The following is a 6011-nucleotide window of genomic DNA, read 5'->3' on the forward strand; positions in this document are numbered from 1 at the left end:
CTGACAAAATTCCACGAGTTTTGTTGTTTATCTGTTTCTGTAGGGGGTTATCAGGAAATAAGGAAGAAAGGCCCACATGTCGGGATTACATAGAAATATCAACGCACCGCGCGATTTTCTACCATCTAGAAGACTCCAGAAGCCACGGGAAGAAAGCAGAGGCCGAAAGGGGCCAGGCCCAGGGCGCCCGCCCTGGTGACCTGGGCGCCCGTCGCACACGATGTTCCACCGACCTATTGGATCCAGAATAACGTAGTACCACCTCGCCTACCGACCCAAAAACGCATAGAGGAGGAGGACTATATAAGGAGACCCCCCTGGCCCCTGGAGAAGACATGAAGAAGTTATCATAGAGATTGAGGGGTGCCCTCGAAGGAAAACCTCTTCTCTAATTAATATTTCTTTTTAGGCTTAGCAACCAATGTAAAGTAGAAATAGATCTTCTAGTTTCTACTAGATTGAGAGAGATAGAGTAGAGGTGTAGATTGGAGGAAGCCCGGCCTGTCGGTGTCTACTCCAAGCTTGTACCTGCGGGATCAAGTTCTCCTAACCCGAAGCTTGCTCCTAGGATTCTTCAGTATTTCGACTTCTAAATTCTAGTAAGTTCTTGTTTTATTGTTCTTCTGGTTTATGAGTTTACTTTAATTTCTTCATGTAGAGTTTAGAGTAATCATTGCTGGCGTAAACGTGGTGTTTAGGCTGGGGTACTCATAGATATTCCCTGACTAGCTGGATCGTGGTAGTAGTGAGGAACGTGACAATTCCGAGTTACCTTTGTAGACCATATCTCGTTAGCAGGAAGGATAGGGTTTATAGGTGCAGGTTGAACATTCTTTGTGGTGTCTAGATTCCGTTAACCTCCCCAATAGAACAGTAGGTCATCCTTACCAATGTTAGAAGGAGACTACGGTTGCAGTCTTCTCTATTTATCACTCACATCGAAAGACATTCTTTGTTGCCTAAAGGGTTAGTAGTAATAGACCGGTTAGTCAGATACACTCTTTCTCCTAGTGGTAAAAAAATAAATGCGATACTCTGGATAACCTCCCGGGTGAAGTGCTCACCGATATCCGTGCGCTTGCAGATCAATTCCTTATTGCGTTCCCAAATATCAACAAGCATTTCTGGCGCCGTTGCCGGGGAGAAAGATGGTTTGCTGAGATAACCTTGAGTCTTACTACTAACTTGTATCTATACTTTTATCTTTTCTTATCTTTTATATTCTGTATTTATTTTCTTTACTCTTACCTTATGGAAAACCAAAATTCTAAATCAATCCATGAATCTGCAATCCCTTCAGTAACTGACCTTTTACCATGGGAATCATCACAGCGTATCCAAACATCCCAGTATATGTTATGTTCTAGGTTGATTGCCATGATTCAAAACCTATCTTTTTTGGGAAAGGAAGACGAAAACCCTTACCTTCATATTAGAGATTTTGAGCAAACATGTGATTGCCTTCGCATTGAAGGCATTTCTGATAAAACTTTACGTTGGAAGCTTTTTCCTTTTTCCTTAAGGGGAGAAGCTAGACAATGGTACAGTCAGAAGGTATGTCAACAACGAGGTGAATGGGGAGTTTTACGAGCCAACTTTTGTCTATATTTGTATTCCCTCGACCGTATAGCCGACCTTAGACTCGAAGTCCTATCTTTTAAACAAAAAGATAATGAAACTTTGGGAAAATCTTGGAAACGTTTTTCTGATCTTTTAGAATCTGGTCCAAACCTTAATCTTGAAGACCCTGTTCTTTTATTTCACTTTTTTCAAGGTCTTCAGAAAAATCACAAACAAATGCTACACACAATGTCTAGAGGTTCTTTCTTTCGCATCTCTACTGATGAACCTAGAGAGATCCTAGATAGAATCCTAGAAGCTGAGATAGATAATACCCTTCATGATGAAACCTACGAAGCCGAAGTAGACACTCTGCCAAATTCTTCATCTACTTTAGCTATCCCAAGTTCTGAGCCACAAGAGGAAGAAATTCCACCACCAGACTTCATGCAGGATATAGAATCTGATTTTTTTGCCGATTTTGGAAACATTTCAAACTACCATTCTATTGACAAACCCCAAAACGGCTAGTTTAGCATTTATTTGCCAAGTGAATATCAATTGAGAGAGCTTATCTCAGTCATGAGTAGCGAATGGTTGGAGGAATCAGAGCTTTCCCCTGATGTGATCCGTTTGGACACACCCTCTATAACTATACGCTGTGCTTATAATTCTGATCGATTTAATGCTCTCTATAATCCTGTTGTGGGGATCAACATCATGTCTGAATCTTTTGCACTTAAACTATTTAAAAATCTTGTCTTAACCCCCACAACAAAGGTCATAAAGGAATCTTCGGGACGATTAGTCCCCAGTCTTGGAATTATTAATGTCCTACCTCTTACGGTAGAAGGCTCCATGGTTCATTTGAACTTCTATATCTTTGATACATGGGACTTCGACCTGTTGATAGGACAACCTTTTAGAAGACTCCTTTATGAAGGTCATACTGGAAAGCTACACATTTCTCTTGGAAAAGCCTTTAAATTCCCAATAACAATTTCACACTCCTTAAACAATAAGGCCGAATCATATCTTTTGACTGATCCTATGGAGGAGGTAAAGGCTGCATCTCTAGAGCTTTTAGATGAACTAGACTTAGAAGACGAAACTCCTTTCTTCATAGAAGACGAAGCCGAGCCTTCTGAACCTGAACCCTTAGATGAGTTTGCAGAAGCACCTAGACCCCCCATAGAGCTTAAAACTTTACCACCCGGTCTTACATATGCTTTCCTAAACAATAATCCAGAGTTTCCTGTAATCATTAGCGATGAACTCACTCAGGATCAAACTCTGCGATTAATGACCATTCTTGAGAAACATCACTCAGTTTTCGGCTACTCACTCCAAGATCTTACAGGAATCAGTCCTATGATTTGTACCCATCGTATTCCAACAGATCCTTCTGTTTCACCTTCTCGAGAACCCCAATGTAGACTTAATAACACTATGAGAGAGGTAGTTAAAAATGAAGTTATAAAGTTGCTGCATGCAGGGATTATATATCCTGTGCCGCATAGTGTGTGGGTGAGCCCAGTACAAGTTGTGCCTAAAAAGGGAGGCATGACTGTTATTATGAATGAACAGAACGAGCTAATTCCGCAACGCACCGTCACAGGATGGCGGATGTGCATAGACTATAGAAAACTAAATAAAGCCACGAGAAAGGATCACTTTCCTTTACCTTTTATAGATGAGATGCTAGAGCGATTAGCGAACCATTCGTTCTTCTGTTTTTTAGATGAATATTCAGGGTATCACCAAATCCCGATCCATCCTGATGATCAAAGCAAAACCACTTTTACATGCCCATATGGAACTTATGCTTACTGTAGAATGTCTTTTGGGTTATGTAATGCACCAGCTTCTTTTCAAAGATGCATGATGTCTATATTTTCTGATATGATTGAAGAGATTATGGAAGTTTTCATGGATGATTTCTCTATCTATGGAAAAACTTTTGATAGTTGTCTTGAAAACTTAGACAAGGTTTTGCAAAGATGTGAAGAAAAGCACTTAGTCCTTAATTGGGAAAAATGTCATTTTATGGTTAGAGAAGGAATAGTGCTGGGACACTTAGTGTCTGAAAGAGGTATTGAGGTAGACAAAGCTAAAATTGAAGTAATTGAACAAATACCTCCACCTGTGAATGTAAAAGGAATTCGAAGCTTTCTTGGCCATGCTGGTTTTTATCGTAGATTTATAAAAGATTTTTCATTCATTGCTAGACCACTTACTCTTTTGCTAGCCAAGGATGCTCCTTTCGAATTTGATGATGCATGTCTAACATCTTTTAATGTATTAAAGAAAGCACTCATCTCTGCACCAATCATTCAACCCCTGATTGGTCGTTGCCTTTTGAAATTATGTGTGATGCTAGTGATTATGCTGTAGGGGTAGTTTTGGGACAAACTAAAAATAAGAAGCATCATGCAATTGCTTATGCCAGTAAAACATTGACAGGAGCTCAACTTAATTATGCAACCACTGAAAAAGAGCTTCTGGCTGTTGTCTTTGCCATTGATAAATTTAGATCTTATTTAGTTGGAGCTAAAATAATTGTTTACACTGATCATGCTGCACTAAAATATTTGCTACTAAAAAAGATGCTAAACCTCGCCTGATTAGATGGATCTTATTACTCCAAGAATTTGACTTAGAAATAAAAGATAAAAAGGGAGTAGAAAATTCTGTTGCTGATCACTTGTCTAGAATGTATTTTAAGAGTCCACAGGAAACCCCCATCAATGATTCACTCCGGGACGACATGCTCTACGGGATTAAAAGGTCTGACCCCTGGTATGCAGATATTGTTAATTTTATGGTTTCAGGGTATCTACCACCAGGAGCAAACAAGAAGAAGCTTATTCAAGAAAGTCGTGCACATATATGGGATGAGCCATACCTCTTCCGAGTATGCTCTGATGGCTTACTCAGGAGATGTGTGACCACTGAAGAAGGATGGAAGATCATCGACAGATGTCATTCATCGCCATATGGAGGTCACTATGGAGCATTCCGTACACATTCAAAGATCTGGCAGTGTGGATTCTACTGGCCTACAATGTATGAAGACACGAAGCAATATATCAGAAGATGTGGGCCATGTCAAAGGCACGGAAACATAAATACAAGGGATGCAATGCCACTCACCAACAACCTTCAGATTGAGCTCTTTGATGTCTGGGGAATAGACTACATGGGTCCATTTCCTCCATCAAAGAAGTGTGAGTACATCTTGGTGGCGGTTGACTATGTCTCCAAGTGGGTAGAGGCATTACCTTGCAAGCATGCCGACAACATCAGTTCAAAGAGGATGTTTGAAGAAATTATATTTCCAAGATTTGGAGTCCCCAGAGTAGTGATAAGTGATGGAGGAGCACACTTCATCGACAAACGCTTCAAGCAATATCTATCAAAACATGGAATCCGTCACAACGTCGCTACCCCCTATCATCCTCAGACAAGTGGCCAAGCAGAGACTTCCAACAAGCAAATCAAGAATATTCTTCAGAAGACAGTAAATGAAATGGGAACGGCATGGAAAGACAAGTTACCTGATGCACTCTGGGCATACCGAACAGCATACAAGACTCCAATTGGAATGTCTCCATACCAATTGGTGTATAGGAAGACTTGCCATCTACCCGTTGAACTAGAGTTCAAAGCACACTGGGCCATAAAGAGATGGAATATGGACCTAGATGTTGCTGGAGATTATAGAAGAATGCAACTATCAGAATTGGAAGAATGGCGAGAGAAAGTATATCACAATTCAAAGATCTACAAAGAAAGAGTCAAAAGGTAGCATGACAAGAGAATCAAGAAGAAGGAGTTCACACCCGGAGATAAGGTATTACTTTTTAATTCCAAGGTAAAGCTTTTCGGGCATGGAAAACTCCGGAGCAAATGGGAAGGACCATTCAAGGTAATTAATTCATCATCCCACGGAGCTATCACACTTCAAAATGACGAAGGTACGTTATTCAAGGTAAATGGACAAGGTCTTAAGTTATTTTTAGAGCCCAATAAAGAATTAGAAGAAATAGACGTAGTATATTTTTACCTTCCCATGGAGAATTAGAGCCCGACCTTTTTAGTCTGATGTTTTTGGGTCATGCATATATTTTTCTAAATAGTTTTGCATCTAGAAACGCGCTCGAGAAAGTGGGCCCACAGAGGGGCCAGAGAGAGGGCGGGCGCCCAGATCAGGTGGGCGGGCACCCAGCTCCTGTTCCCCCTCGGTCCTGACTTTCTCTGTTATGGAAAATGCACTTATGGTAATCTGAATAACCCCTCAGATGGAAAGTTTCGCACGAACATCGACGGGAGCAACCCAAACAACCCATAGAGGCACTCTTTGACCCCTATATAAACAGACCCCTGACCTCAGTTTTCAAACACCAAGCCATCAAGCCTTCTCTTCTTCTTCAATTAGAGCTTGATTAGTT

The sequence above is a fragment of the Sorghum bicolor genome, chromosome 6 (assembly GCF_000003195.3).
Source record: "Sorghum bicolor cultivar BTx623 chromosome 6, Sorghum_bicolor_NCBIv3, whole genome shotgun sequence".
NCBI lineage: Eukaryota > Viridiplantae > Streptophyta > Magnoliopsida > Poales > Poaceae > Sorghum > Sorghum bicolor.